Source organism: Festucalex cinctus, chromosome 2, assembly GCF_051991245.1.
Source record: "Festucalex cinctus isolate MCC-2025b chromosome 2, RoL_Fcin_1.0, whole genome shotgun sequence".
Classification (NCBI taxonomy): Eukaryota; Metazoa; Chordata; class Actinopteri; order Syngnathiformes; family Syngnathidae; genus Festucalex; species Festucalex cinctus.
The window spans coordinates 43,074,644-43,090,887 of record NC_135412.1 but is presented as its reverse complement, the minus strand read 5'-3'; the positions used below and the strand labels follow the sequence as shown (position 1 = coordinate 43,090,887).

At 44.6% G+C, this 16,244-nt stretch overlaps 1 protein-coding gene across 7 annotated transcripts in view; it reads left to right on the top strand.

Annotated features, from left to right (window-relative positions):
• Positions 1-16,244, top strand: part of sema3b (sema domain, immunoglobulin domain (Ig), short basic domain, secreted, (semaphorin) 3B) — a 365,064-nt gene that overhangs the window by 346,118 nt on the left and 2,702 nt on the right. The window lies entirely within an intron of this gene.

Sequence of the window (16,244 nt, the reverse complement as noted above, 5' to 3'; positions counted from 1 at the left end):
GTATCTTGTCGACTCCATGTTTCAGTGCTTTTAATTGTTATTCCCTGCGATTGGCTGGCAACCACTTCAGGGTTTTCTCCCGCCTACTGCCCAAAGCCAGCTGAGATAGGCTCCAGCACACCCCACGACCCTTGTGAGGAATAAGCGGTCAAGAAAATGGATGCATGGATTAATTGTTATTCCAATGTGCGATTAGTTCTTCTGCCTCACACTTTGAGGTTCTAATTGATACTTTCTGTGTGGAGTTTGTATGTCATCCCCATGCTTACTTTTCTTTGTAAGCTTGGGCTTCCTCTCACATTCCTCAAACTGCCTTTAATATTAATACGTACAGGATATCCCCGGGTTTACACCGGTTGCGTGTGCGGCTGCGGTGCGTCTTGACTGCGTGCTCCGGACGCGTCAATTTTATGGTCAATCCACACCGGCTCCGCACAGCTGCGGTCAGTCAGCTCCGTCGCCGTGTCTCGCGTGACCGCGCGCGACCGCGCGCGACCATGTGGCATTAAAAACAACGACAAACACGAAATAGGAGCTGGCGAGTGTTTTATCTTGAAAGGTAACCGGAAATTTATTTTGAAACTGCGTCGGTCTTCCTGTCCCGCTCGATGTGTTTTTTGCTAGCTTGCCATTTGCCGGAGGCCTACCGCTGCGGCGTCCGGCAAAAATAGAAAATAGGTCTATCCTTGCGGAAGGGCTGCGGCACGCCGCAGTTGAGACGCAGTCGACACGCAACGCACACGCAAGCGGTGTAAACTGCACCATTCGAATGAATGTAATCTAATTGCTTGCGTCGCCGGAATGCACCGCAAACGCATCCGGTGTAAGCTTGCTTCTCTAATACCAATGTAAAAAGAACAGTGACACTGTCTGGTCACCTGTAACATGTCCAAACTACAAAAAAGTCCCATAAAAGTTTAAACATACTGACCAGATTTTTTTGGGTTTGTAGTGATGGACAAATGAAGCTTCATGAAGTGCTTGTGATATTTTTGTCTCGTCTAGATGGCACTCTTAGTTTAAAGATGCATTGATTTTTTTTTTTTTTTTTTCGAGAGAGAGCTCAGAATTGTTCATTCAGTAGTCTTACCGATTCAACGTCGTGTAGTGTGTGCGTTTGTGTGCGTGCGCGTGCAAATACGTATAATTTTATACTCATTAATTCACCTAAAACCTCATAAAAATATCATTACCCTTCACCTTAACCAGATACTTCAGAGTCTCACCAGAGTCGTGAGGTCCAAACGGTCAGGAGACCAGAGAAAAGGTCAGAAAAGATAAAAAGAAAAGAAAGATAAATCAAAGTGAAATCCAGCACCGACCAAACACTTCCTGCCTTCCCCATGGTTACAAAATCAAAGTCTTACGCCAACCCCAGAAGCCTCTAAATTCCAACAAATTAAAGAGATCTCAAGAGACCAGAGGAAAAACTAAGGAGAGGAAGGAGGGAAGGATCGATGAGGCAGAGTGAGATCCATAGAAACCAGTACATCCAGTCCATCAAAGTGAAATCCAGCACCAACCAAACACCTCCTGCGTAGTTACAAAACCAGTCTTATGTCAACCCCAGAAACCTCTAAATTCCAACAAATTGAGGAGATCTCAAGTGACCAGAGCAAAAACTAAAGAGAGGAAGGAGGGAAGGATAGATAAAGCAAAGTGAGATCCACAGACACCAGCACCCACTGATTCAACGAGCAGTGGGAGGGAGAGGCGAATTCTGTTTGAATTTCAGTCGATGCTAGTGTGATGGATCTGGCATGTATAAGGACCGCCACCAAAGAAAGAAGCCGTCAACCGCGGCCCAGCAAAGCGAGCACCGCCCCCCCGGAATCCCCCGAGCCGCGGCAGCACCAAGGCCACCACCACGCTACCCGGGCGGACACCGGTCGGCGAGCCCACCCGCCCCCGGAAACCGGCAACGGGCAGCAGCGCAGAGAGGGAAGACGTGCCCACCCCAGCTCCAGCCGTGTGGAAGGACGGCACAGCGGCGGGAGGGGGGAAGCAGAGGAGGAAGCACCGGGGGAAGGGCGGAACACCAGAACACAGAGCCCGGTGGGAAGAGGCCCCGGTCGTCGCGCCAGCGTACTAGTGACACCTAACCCTGTTACTGAGTCCGCCAGCTCGCCGACTGGCGAGCTCTACCCTTACACCGTGAATGTGGCCCCACCCAGTGTATATACAAGTGTGTGAGTGTGGTGCATTAAAATTGGGAGCAGGTGAGATGGAGCAGAGGGAAAAAAAAATTCCCCTACTCCGATCCACCCGCATCCCAAAGAAAATGAATGTGTATGTGTGGTGCATTAAAAAAGGAAATAGAGGGACAAAGTGGTGGGGCAGGACACAGATGGGGGGGCCACAGCACTGCCAGGCACTGCAGTCTATCCCCCCTGATGGCTCCCCACCCCAACTCACCCCATCCCCCTGGATGTGAAGTGCATTAAAATTGGAGGGGAGTTGAAGGGTAAAGACGGTGTTTCCACCCTTCCCCACCCCACCAAGAAATATGTTTTGTGCCCTAAGTGTATATTTACAAAGTGTATAGTGCAAAACTAGTGAAGTGAGTAAGTACCACAGGGCACACCAGAGGGCCACCCGCCCCGAACCGCGCCGCCGGGCACGGAGCAGCGGACCGCGCCGGGACGGCAACGCCCCGGACACCAGGGAAAGCACCCCAACACGGCACCCAACAGGGGGCCCAGGGAGCGGCCAAGACACAACCGCCACCGATTAGCTATATAGTAGTACATAAAGTTTGGTGCCTCTAAACCTCCTTTAGATTTATTTTCCTGAAGAGTGGATAGACTAATTTTTGCTTTTTTTTTTATTCCAATAGAATTTTGTGATAGCAGAGTCCAGCGATTGGAACCAGTTAGACGTAGGTTTAAATGGAATGATTGAAAATATATCATTCATCTTTGGTAAAACTTTCATTTTTATAGTAGCTATTCGTCCTATTAAAGAGATAGGAAGATTATTCCAACGCTCCAGGTCACTGCGGATGCTATCCAATAATGGTAAAAAATTTAAAGAAGTTAATTCAGTTAACTTAGGTGAAATGTTAACACCTAAGTATTTTAAATTACCTGTAGGAAAGGAGTAGTGTGGATCCTGACTTGTGAGGTTCCATGAATTTTCTGTAATAGGTAGTATTGTTGATTTTGTACAGATAATAGAATAATCTGATAAGTGAGAGAATTTAGTTATTAAGTTGAATGCTTCCCCTAACGAGATAGCAGGTTCTTCTAAATAGAGTAATATATCATCGGCATATAGATTAATTTTATGTTCTATTGTCTGGGAGTGGATTCCTTGAATCCGTCTATCCTGACGTATAGCTAATGCAAGCGGCTCAATAAATATAACAAATAATAAGGGAGACATTGGGCACCCTTGTCTTGTACCTCTTTGTAGAGTAAAACTCTGTGATGTAATCCCATTAGTAGTAACTGTAGCTTTAGGAGAATCATATAATACCCATTGAATGAATGACTCCCCAAAGCCAAATTTATTTAGGACAGCAAAGAGGAAGGACCAATTAACTTTATCGAAGGCTTTATCTGCATCCAGCGAAATAACTGCCTTTTTGTCATGCCGCTGTGACATACTAATCAAGTTAAAGAGCCTCCCAATATTATTAGTAGAATGACGACCTTTAATAAAACCTGTTTGATCGCTATGAATAATTGTCGAGATTATTGTCTCTAGTCTAGATGCCAAGGCCTTGGCGATAATTTTAATATCTGTGTTAATTAGTGATATTGGTCGGTAACTTGATGGGAGGGTGGGGTCTTTTTCTGGCTTTAATAAAAGTTTAATTGCTGCTCTATTCATATGTTGATGTTTATCACCATTAGTTTTAATTTCAGTTACTACTCTTAAAAATAATGGAGCAAACATTAACCAGAAGTTAATAAAAAATATAGCCGGATAACCGTATGGACCAGGTGCTCTGCCATTAGGCATACTGTCTAAAGCACCATACAACTCATCTATAGTAAGCGGGGCATCTAGAGTATCTTTATGTTCAGTAGATAACTGAGGTATATTTAAGCTATTAAGGAATGCCTCAATATGTTCAGGGTTAGGTCTATTAATTTCCGAGTATAGATTACGATAATAGTTATAGAAAATGTGGTTAATTTCTTCTGGTGATTGTGTGCATTCACCATTTGTACCTTTGTATTATTAGAACGATCTATTAATGGGTTTAAGACCGTGTTAAAATCACCTCCAATAATAATAGTAGAATTTGCTGCTAAATCAAGTAACCAAGAGAAAAATTCATGGAAAAAAGCCGGGTCATCATTATTTGGGGCATATAAATTACCAATTGTATATACTTTATTAAATCTAGTTACCTGAATAGTAATATATCGGCCCTCTGAATCTATTGCTATATATTATTTAGAGTAAAGAGTACATTCTTATGTATAAGTATAGAGACACCTCTTTGTCTACTATTATAGGAGGCAGAGTAAACTTGACTAAAATTTCTATCAATAATTAATTTTTCTTCTGATTTTTATAGGTGGGTTTCTTGTAGGAGACAAATATCTGCCTTAAATTTTGAGAGATGGTCTAAAATTTTTATTCTTTTTGCCTGGGAGCGAGCGCCACACACATTCCAGGAGACCAGAACTAATTTCTGCATACAAACAATGTAGACTCAGTCCTATGTATACATCTGTATGAGATGCTCATTAATATTAACATATTATAGGATAGCAAAAGAGTAATTGGGCAATTTATATAATTTATATAAAGAGAGAGGTTACAAGTAGATAAGTATAATAGTGAAAAACCGAGGGGGGAAGTGAGTGTGAAGGAAATCTGTGGGGGATTCAACATAACAATACATCTGACACGACTCGGCTGAGTCGAAGGAAAACGGATCCCAGAAAAGCAGGCTCAGAGAAGGCAAACAATCACGGTTTATTCTTTTGGTCAACCGAAGAAGCAAATCTTGCTCGCAGGCAAGATAACGCGGATCACAATAATCACTTGCACACAGCAAGGAACCCGAAGGAAACAGAAAACACTTGCAAAAGGCAAGGAACACGAGTTTAACAAAAAACACTTGCAAAAGGCAAGGAGCACGAAGGTAATACATAACACTTGCAACCGGCAAGGAACGCGAATGTAACATAAAACACTTGCAACGGCAAGGAACACGAATGTAACCAAAAACACTTGCAAAAGGCAAGGACAGAATAACAAACACAAAACACTTGCACCCGGCAAGGACTACTCGAAATGGAATTCGGAAACAATCAAAGAAGCGGAGTAAACAACAGAAAGCGACGCGGATATACACACGTGAATACAGAGTAAATCGAGGACGAAAACAGATTCTATGACTTTACCAAAACTTGGAAACGCGGAGAACACTTGGACACACTAGTGAGCAAATAATAATCCGACAGCTTGCTGTGCAGCTCGGAGTCCTTTTAAAGTCCTAATTGCCAACGCGATGCAGGTGCGGGGCTGGGGAACGCCCCCCTCGTTGTTGGCACTGGAACACACACACAAAAGCACAACAGGCTGAGAACCGAACCATGACAGTACCCCCCCCCTTAACGGACGCCCCTTGGCGGACCACCTGGCTTATCTGGATGAGCAGCATAGAAGGTGTCGAGCAAAGACGGGTCTAGGATCCAGGAGCCGGGGACCCATTGCCGCTCCTCTGGTCCGTAACCTTCCCAGTCGACCAGGTACTGGAAGCCCCGGCCCCTGCGCCTAGAGTCCAAGATTTCTTTGACCATGTAGACAGGATCCCCATCGACCACTCGGGGAGGAGGCGGCGCGGGTGCAGGCGGGTTCAGCGGGCTGGGAGTCTCTGGCTTGAGGAGGGAAACGTGGAACACTGGATGCACCTTGAGTGAAGGCGGAAGACGGAGTTTAACAGTCACTGGGTTGATGACGGTGAGTATTTCAAAAGGTCCAATGTAGCGCGGACCCAACTTCTTCGAGCAACCTGCCAGACGGATGAGAGCCAGACCTTGTCTCCTGGCCGGTAAGTGGGCTCCGGACACCGCCGATGGTCCGCAATCTCCTTATTGCGGGCCGCTGAGCGGGATAGCGCCGCTCGGGTCTCCCGCCATACCTTGTGGGCCCGCCGGAGGTGATGTTGGATGGTGGGCAGTTCGATGGGGCCTTCTTGTGAAGGAAACAGAGGTGGCTGATAGCCGTATGCCGCCTTAAAGGGTGAGTGACCTGTCGCAGATGACGGCAGAGTGTTCGTGGCGTACCTGATCCAGGAGAGGTGTGAAGACCAGGATTCCGGGTTGTGCAGGCAAACACATCGTAGGGCAGCTTCAAGGTCCTGGTTGGCCCTCTCCGTCTGGCCGTTGGTTTGGGGATGATATCCAGACGACAAACTGACTGTGGCGCCCAACAACTTACAGAATTTCCTCCAGACCTGGGAGACGAATTGAGGACCCCGGTCGGACACCAAGTCCGCCGGAATGCCGTGAAGACGGAAGACATGACGGACGAGGAGTTGAGCAGTCTCCCAGGATGATGGCAGTTTTGAGAGGGCAACAAAGTGAGTCAGCTTCGAAAAGTGGTCAACCACTGTCATGATGACCGTGTTTCCCCTTGACCGGGGGAGGCCGGTGATGAAGTCCAACGAGATGTGTGACCAAGGCCGCGTCGGGATGGGTAGCGGCCTCAGCAGTCCCATCGGCGGCTGGTGGGACGATTTCCCGCACGCACAAGCGGTACATGCTTTGACGAATTCTGTGACGTCCTTCTTCATGTCGGCCCACCAAAACCGCTGGCCGATCAGGGCAAGAGTCCGGTTGATTCCTGGGTGACACGCAACTCGTGAGGTGTGACCCCACCGTAGGACCTCAGCCCGCACCGGGTCAGGAACAAACAGTTTCTCTGCCGGGCACTCCTCCGGCACAGCGATCCCTTCCTGGGCTTCAGTGACTCGTTTCTCGACCTCCCATTGAACTGCCCCCACGAAGCAATGTGCGGGCAGGACCGGTTCAGTTCCAGCCTCCGGCGTGGCCGCATCGTGGATCCGGGACAAAGCGTCTGGCTTCTGTTTCCGGGATCCCTGGCAAAGTTGAACCTTGTGAACAGTAAGGCCCAACGTGCTTGCCGCGAGTTGAGTCTTTTGGCTGACCGAAGGTATGCCAGGTTTTTGTGGTCCGTCAACACCCTAAAGGGTTCCTTGGCGCCCTCCAGCCAGTGTCGCCACTCTTGAAGAGCCAAGACGATTGCCAGAAGTTCCCTGTTTCCGACGTCGTAGTTTGCCTCTGCGGGACTCAGTCGCCGGGAGAAGAAGGCGCAGGGATGGAGCTTCCCGTCTTCTGGCGACCGCTGGGACAGGACCGCCCCCACTCCTGAATCCGACGCGTCAACCTCGACCACAAAAGACAAATCTGTAATAGCGTGGATGAGCACTGGCGGGTTTACAAACTGCTGTTTCAATTTCAAAAATGCCTCTTCGGCAACAGGTGACCACCTAAAGGGTACTTTACTTGACGTCAGTTTAGTAAGGGGGGCTGCCCGTAAGCTATAGTCTTTGATAAATCGACGATAAAAATTAGCGAAGCCCAAAAACCGTTGCAGCTGTTTTCGGGTTTTGGGAGTCGGCCACTCGACCACGGCTTGAGTCTTTACCGGATCCGCCCGTAGTTGCCCTCCCTCAATAATGAAACCCAGGAATTGCACAGACTTGGCGTGGAACTCGCACTTCTCTGCCTTCACATAGAGCCGGTTTTCTAATAGGCGCTGGAGGACCAGGCGGACATGTTGTCTATGCTCATGAATATCGCGTGAGAAGATCAGGATATCATCGAGGTAAACAAAGCAAAAAGTGTTCAACATGTCCCTAAGGACGTCATTAATTAAACATTGAAATACTGCTGGGGCGTTTGTCAGACCAAAGGGCATAACGCAATATTCAAAGTGTCCGAGTGACGTCTTAAAAGCAGTCTTCCACTCGTCCCCTTCCCGTATTCTCACCAAATGATAGGCGCTTCGCAGGTCTAGCTTAGTAAAAATTCGGGCCAACTGTAATGGAGCAAACGCTGAGTCAAGCAAGGGAAGGGGATATTTATTCTTAACCGTGATATCATTCAAACCACGATAGTCGACGCAAGGGCGGAGTGTCTTATCCTTTTTCTCGATAAAGAAAAATCCAGCTCCTACGGGAGACTTGGACGGCCGTATCTGACCAGACGCTAGCGACTCATTAATGTACTCCCGTAAAGCGTCTTGCTCCGGCTGGGACACCTGATATAAACGTGAACCCGGCAATGGTGCACCGGGAATCAGGTCAATCGCACAATCATACGGACGATGGGGCGGCAATGCTCGTGCACGATCTTTACTAAAGACCTTACTCAAATCATGATACTCCTCGGGAACGTTATCTAGACATACCGGTTCTGGAGTTAAACTAGCTGGCACCGATGTTGTCCCTCCTGCCGACTTCAGACAGTGGGCATGGCAGAAGGGACTCCAGTTCTCTAACGCCGGCTTTTCCCAATCGATGTCTGGATTATGCGTTCTAAGCCATGGTAGGCCCAACACTAGGGGCGCAGAACGGGACGGCATAATAAAAAACCTCCTTCTCTCCTCGTGATTTCCCGAGAGTCTCAAGTTGAGAGGTCCGGTAGACAGTCGTACCTCCGCCAGCAGGCGCCCGTTGAGGTCGAAAACCTTCTTGACCTTTTCTAAGGTCTCTACCGGGCTTCCTAACGCGTCTACAACACACGGGTCAATAAAGCAATCATCTGCCCCGGAATCGATCAACGCACTTACCCTAACACTCAACCCGTATCCTGACAGCTCCCCCGACAACTCTAGCCGTTTCTCACTGAGAGAAGACCCCGACGGCGGGCATGGTTCGGTTCCCCCCGGTTCATGCTTACCCGGATTTGCCTCCTTCTCGGACTTCAGGGGCACATCGGCACGGCCCCCCAGTCGAGCGGTCGGCCGCGTCTTGCGTGGAGGTCGCGTTGGGCACGACGCCACTCGATGTCCCGGTTGACCGCAGTACAGGCAGGCACCAGCGAGCCATCGGCGATGACGCTCCTCAGGGTGCAGGTGTCCACCACCCAGTTGCATGGGCTCCCCTCCGTTGTCCGGAGGTCCCGGAAGGGTGCGTGCTTCGGTGACGTCGAGAGAGAGTCTGGACATGTCGTTGTTTACGGCTACTCCACGCCGCTCAACAGCACGCTCTCTGCCACGTTCCCGTACACGATTGTCCAAACGGATCGTTAGTTCAATGAGACCCTCTAAAGAGCTCATGTCGTCGCGGACTGCCAGTTCATCCTTGAGTTGTGTATTCAATCCCCGACGAAAGACACTCTGCAGCGCACAGTCTCCAAACCCGCTCTCGGCGGCCAGAATACGAAACTCGATTGAATAATCAGCGACCGATCTCGTCCCCTGTACTAAGTCTAGCAACCGACCCCCGGCCTCTCTCCCCCTAACCGGATGATCGAACACGCGTTCAAATTCACTAACAAAATTGGGAAAAGAAGACCGAAGGTCTGGTCGCGCGTTGCTCACCACCATAGCCCAGGTAGCGGCTTGACCAGTCAGGAGGCTCATAACGAATGCTACTTTTGACTGATCTTGAGCGTAAGTAAATGGTTGCTGGTCGAAAATGAGTGAACACTGATGTAAAAACTGACCGCAACCTCCAGGATGTCCGTCGTAGCGTGACGGGTGGGGCAAAACGGGTTCTCTATGGGTAACCGGGAGAGCCGAAATGGCAGTGTCCGAACGCGAAAGTTCCGGGCGGGAACTGAGCTGCTCGAGCCTCCCGAACATTTCCTCACAACGATGAGCAAGCCTGCCCACCACCTCGTGAAGACCGGCCAAGGTGGTCTCGGTTTGCCCGACCCGTTGTTCCTGACTGGCCAATGCCCGTCTCACCTTTTCCGAGTCTGCGGGATCCATGGTCGGATTATTCTGACACGACTCGGCTGAGTCGAAGGAAAACGGATCCCAGAAAAGCAGGCTCAGAGAAGGCAAACAATCACGGTTTATTCTTTTGGTCAACCGAAGAAGCAAATCTTGCTCGCAGGAAAGATAACGCGGATCACAATAATCACTTGCACACAGCAAGGAACCCGAAGGAAACAGAAAACACTTGCAAAAGGCAAGGAACACGAACTTAACAAAAAACACTTGCAAAAGGCAAGGAGCACGAAGGTAATACATAACACTTGCAACCGGCAAGGAACGCGAATGTAACATAAAACACTTGCAACGGCAAGGAACACGAATGTAACCAAAAACACTTGCACCCGGCAAGGACTACTCGAAATGGAATACGGAAACAATCAAAGAAGCGGAGTAAACAACAGAAAGCGACGCGGATATACACACGTGAATACAGAGTAAATCGAGGACGAAAACAGATTCTATGACTTTACCAAAACTTGGAAACGCGGAGAACACTTGGACACACTAGTGAGCAAATAATAATCCGACAGCTTGCTGTGCAGCTCGGAGTCCTTTTAAAGTCCTAATTGCCAACGCGATGCAGGTGCGGGGCTGGGGAACGCCCCCATCGTTGTTGGCACTGGAACACACACACAAAAGCACAACAGGCTGAGAACCGAACCATGACAACACCAGTAAATAGTGACCTAAGCGAGATTTTTATTTTATTTTTTTAAGAATATATTTTTTTAATAATATATTTTTATATATAGTTATATATTATTATTATTATTATTATTATTATATAGCCTATACACAATATAAATTCAAATTCCTCAGTTGTTATAACCCATTAACATATATATATATATATATATATATATATATATATATATATATATATATATATATATATATATATTCCAAAGTAACTAGTAGTCTAACGCTTTACTTTATTCTACAAAGTAGTCTGATTAAAGTTACTGTCCAGAGATTCAATGCGTTACTCCACATTTTCATGAAGAAGACAAAATATCTCACTGTTGTAACAGTCACAAACAACTGCCGCTAACTACGAAGATGAGGCGGAAGTCATTGATCACCACACTGAATTCAGCCATGGTCTGGTCGTGAATGGTTTGCACATTCAAAACAAAAGTGATGATACTTTTACTACTAGTTTTATTAACCAACAGGCACACAACGCAACAAAAAAAGTGTACATTATGGACCATAAAAGTGGTAAAAAAAAAAAACAATTTATTTCCATCCTCAACTGGTCCGTGAAGCATTATGGGATGAGGTCGTCTCCGCCCTCTCGCCAGGGAGAGTGACGTCAAACAAGTCACGTTTTCAGTAGGGGTGGAACAAAAAACCGATTGACCGAACCATCGTTCGTCAAGGGGAGCTAAACGACCGTATCGGTAGCAGACTTGTCAACCGATACAAAATCCGCCGGGAATCCTTAGATACATTGCTTGTAAAGCTGTGGACCGGATATCGCGTGGCCGTGAATCGGTTGCGAGTGAGGCTTTATGGTTTTCATAACAATAGCAAGAGTTCTGCGCCATGTTCTACTTGTTTTGTTTGCATTTCAGTAGCATCAGTATTCAAGCTACTTCCGTGTTTACAGAGAGCTAGCAAAGGAGACAGTTAGCAGAAGCCGGTGCCGTACATCTCGGTATTTCCCATAGCTATCGAGTCCTCTCGGTGCACTTGTATGTCCCGGGCCGGCGTTGGTACTGCGCGCGAGCCAAAAAGAATAACTCCCATGACGATCCAATGCATGGATTCAAACGACACAGGTATGTCCCACAGCCAACACACCAGCTCTGCTAAAAGCACACTGCAAGTATCTAATTTCTCAGTTTGTGGCTCCCTGTCAATGTCTACAACTAGCATGAGCAGCAGATAGGAGAACTGAGACGTGCCCGCGATTACGTCATCAAACTCAAAATGAACGACAGCCCAAAAAACAAAATATAAACAGTAGTGATTCTGTGGTCATCATCGTGTCTCAGATTAAAAAAAACAAAAAAGATGTCATACATTAACCAAAAATGAATGTGATGGCAAAAGAAAAACAAAAATTGTTAAAAACAAAAATTGTTGATTAAAAAGGGAAATGAACTTTTGGAAATATTTTTGCATATATTAAGTGGTTAAAATGTGTTTGATAGATTTATTGTTCCATAAGGTGGCTTCATATTTCTTTTGGCTGGACGGTAGGTTTATTTCATGTCTTAAATGTGTGTTTCTGAAATACTTCACAATGTGTACATATTCTGTTTAATTGTGTTGGTGTCTGTCTAAAGGTTAAATATTTATATTTAACATTAAATTATCAACCTTTTGTTTTCCTGTCCTGATCCTTATTTTGAAGAGAAAAAAACACACACACAAAAAAATAATTATAACTGTCAATAACTACTAATAAATATTTAAAGCCTACTCTATGGAGGATTTCCCAAAAAAACATCTTAACAATAGCCTTTTTATTTTACCATTTATGACTGAAACATATTCTAATTAGTAGATTAACATCTTAGCTGTTCACAATGGGTACTCCTACAAGCCTCTGGCCAATATTATTTAGGAAGCGTCCGGTCCGAATCCTTCGAATTTCCCGCCCTCTGTCTGCGGGATGTGACGTTATGCACGTTCTCGTCAGTTGTTTCCTGTAGTCGCGAAGACGGAACTAGTACAGATTTTCGCTGCCCCAGACACCCGCTGTTACTCCACGGAAGGCTGCTTAAAAAAAAAAAAGAAAACTTGATAGTGACTGACGCCGGGCAAGAACGAGAGTGAACATTGGTTTGACATTTCAGCGGTGGAGAGAGTTGAGATCGGACTTGGATTAGAAAAGTGATTCACAGCTGGATTTCTTTCTACTCCAAAAGGTAAGAAGTAGGGGTGTTAAAAAAAATCGATTCGGCAATATATCGCAATACTACAGCACGCAGTTCTCGAATCGATTCAATAGGCAGCCGAATCGATTTTTTAACATCCATTTTTGATGGAAAAATATTCAACAAAATGTCTAACTTTCACACCTTAAGCATGGAAGAATGTTATATTAATGGAACATTTAGCCTTAATATTTTATTTCAATGCCGTTCAAACATGAAAAATGTTGTTAAACCTGTTTGTTACATACAGTGGCTCACAGTTATAAGATAATAATACATTTTCATACAAATCTTACAGTGTACATGTATAAGTTTACTGAATGGTATTTTCTAAATTTGAGTAAAAATATCGCAACAATCGACTTGTAAATTCGTATCGGGATTAATCGGTATCGAATCGAATCGTGACCTATGAATCGTGATACGGATCGAATCGTCAGGTACTAGGCAATTCACACCCCTAGTAAGAAGCGAGTATCTTGACATTTAGAAAAAAAAAGTGTTGTTTTCAAATAGCAGTAACCTCAAGATCGATCACTTCTCGGTCGTAACTATTGGGGTGAAAGTGAGGTGGATGGCAACATTTAGCGTGAAAGGGGTGGCAAAGTTGAATGTAATAGAACAGAATGACTTTATGAAGAACAGACGTTCCATTCCGCGGCGTTTCAATCAGGCTAAATGTTGCCTTATTTTCCTCCGTGAAAACAGCCTATTGTAGCTACATTATGCTAACGGAATGTGAACGGTACTACTGAATGGCGATAACATTCATGGCCGTATCACACTAAGTAGTGAATGGGTCTATATGTTTTTCACAATCAATTTCCATAAATGACAGCCCACCTTTCGGCTAATGCACTATGACGATAACCTGGGGGCGACATACACTAATATTGACTAGAATCAGGTTGACGTCCGTCGAGCGGGGTGACTACAGTATGTAACTGCATATTAACATCGGAATGAGGTCCAATTAATTGACGTAATTTGCACATCGTTTTGGAGTACAGCACAGGACTGGACTTCGACCGACTAAAGCAATATGATCTGCACGTCCCGTGGACATCAATTGTTTAGTGGGGATCAGAGTCTCATTCCGTGAAGTAGCTTTGTATAACATTATAAAACTTCTTACCTCTGAAAACATAGTTTAATTGGATATGAAGAGCCCAGTCTTCAGTATTGAGGTCGTGCACGTACGAGTGCGCGCAGCGTGTACGAGCGTGTTTGTTTTCGGCCACAGGTGGCAGTCGCGATTTGAAATTTTAAATCTTCCATATAGCTGCTTTAAACTGATACATTTTTCAGTCATATCGCCCAGCCCTTTGTTGCGGTATATTTAAATAATTGATTCAAAATATAAAAATATAGAAGACATATTTGTTGTTGTTCTTTTTTAACACATTTGTAGATACTGTAAAATTTTGTGGTGTTTTAAGATTAATGTTTACAAGCAATAAATGTCACTATAAGTTTTGAATATTGAAATGAATTGTATCGAATCGAAAATTGTATCGTTCCCAAACTTAATCGAACCGTTCTGTTCTGAAAGATAATCTTTTTCAATCGAATCGCAACCTGTGTATCGAGATACATATCGAATCGGCCTCATTTCAGAGATTCCCACCCCTAGTTTTCAGCATGCACGAGTCGACTCAAGTGTACACACTGGAATAGCGGAACAAACAATAGAGGAATTAAGGGGATTTTCATTTTCAACCTGGATAGATTTTTATTTTTTGTTTTATAAAAAGTATTTATGTTTCAAGAAGTCAAGAGAGACTATTTTGTTTTTCATAAAAAACAACAACTTTATTTTCATGTTAAAAATGCACTTTCAATAAAGTATTTGGAACTCCGTTTCTACCTCATTATTTTTATGTTGAGATGGTGTTATCGGCAGCTGCTGAAAGTAACAAAAAAAGTAACTTTTAATCTAACTTAGTTACTTTTAAAAACAAGTAATCAGTAACGCAATTTAGTTACTTTTAAAACCAAGTAATCAGTAAAGTAACTAAGTTACTTTTTCAAGGTAACTGTGGCAACACTATACATATATATATACATATATATATATATATATATATATATATATATATATATATATATATATATATATATATATATATATATACACATACACATACATCAAATAATCACACAATACTCGGCTCTACCAATATCAGTTAGAACAGCCAAGGGGTGGAGGTGGGGTTTCGGAATAGTTGGCCATCGATATATAATTTATCAACAACCATCGAAGTCCGTTTACCCTCCTGTCTATTTTGTTTCATTATAGGAAACAGTGCTTTTCGCCGCTCGTTTATCTCTCTTGGGAATTATCATTCATCCCGAAAGATGTCCCTTTGAGCTCCCGTCCTTTACTTTTTACCAATTCTTTATGTTTGAAATGTTCGAACAATAATAGGGCAAGGCTTATTGCCCTTACGAGCTCCGAGCCGGTGTACACGGTGAAAAGAGATGTTATTTACCATCTCCTGAGGGATCTTTAGCGATAGTGTCCTAATTTTTTTTTATCTCACTCTCTGGATTATCTGGGATATTTTCGGATATACCTGAAAATATTAGATTTTCCCGCATACTACGGGATTGAACATCTAAGACCGTTTCCTTTAGCATTTTATTCTCCTTTTTAATCGTCTCCAACTCGGCTGTAACAGCTACGAGTGAGGAGCGTAGCTCGGAATTATCTCGTTGGAGGTCGCTTACCTGATGGCTAACGAATTCCAAACTTGCCTTTAATTACGACGTCTCGGTGAGTATGCTGGATTCCATAAATAAAAAACTTGACGTCCTCTGTCTCATCCACGAGGACGTCAAGTTTTTTATTTATGGAATCCAGCATACTCACCGAGACGTCGGCGGTTGCTAGATCATCCGTATCTGTTGACGAATCATTTTTCCTTTTTTTTAGAAGGATTGTCACGACTAGCCAGATCATCCATTGCGCAGCTATAAAAATAATCGTAAATAAAACGATCGAGGTCCTCCACACTGGATAATATTTCTGATCTTTCTTAGAAAAGAAGAAATCGAAATAATCTAGTAGTTAAATTCGAGTATAATTAGAAATATAGAGCTAATTCTATTTTAGCAGCAGGGCGCCGCCATGTTAGATTTTCCCAATCTCACTACCGGTCCCACGATAGTCACAGCATCTCGCGATAGCACCCGTCACTCGCGATCTCGTGATTACGTGGAAGGTGAGAGCTACGTCTGGAAGGTGAGAGCTTAAAGATGCATTGATAATGTAATCAATTTCCATTGCATGAGCCTTTATCTTTAAACCAAGATCACCATCTAGAGGAGTCCAAAAATATCGCAAGTGCTTCATGAAGCTTTATTAAGCTTCATTTTCCCATTACTAGTCTGACATCACAGTGAAACTCAAAATGATGG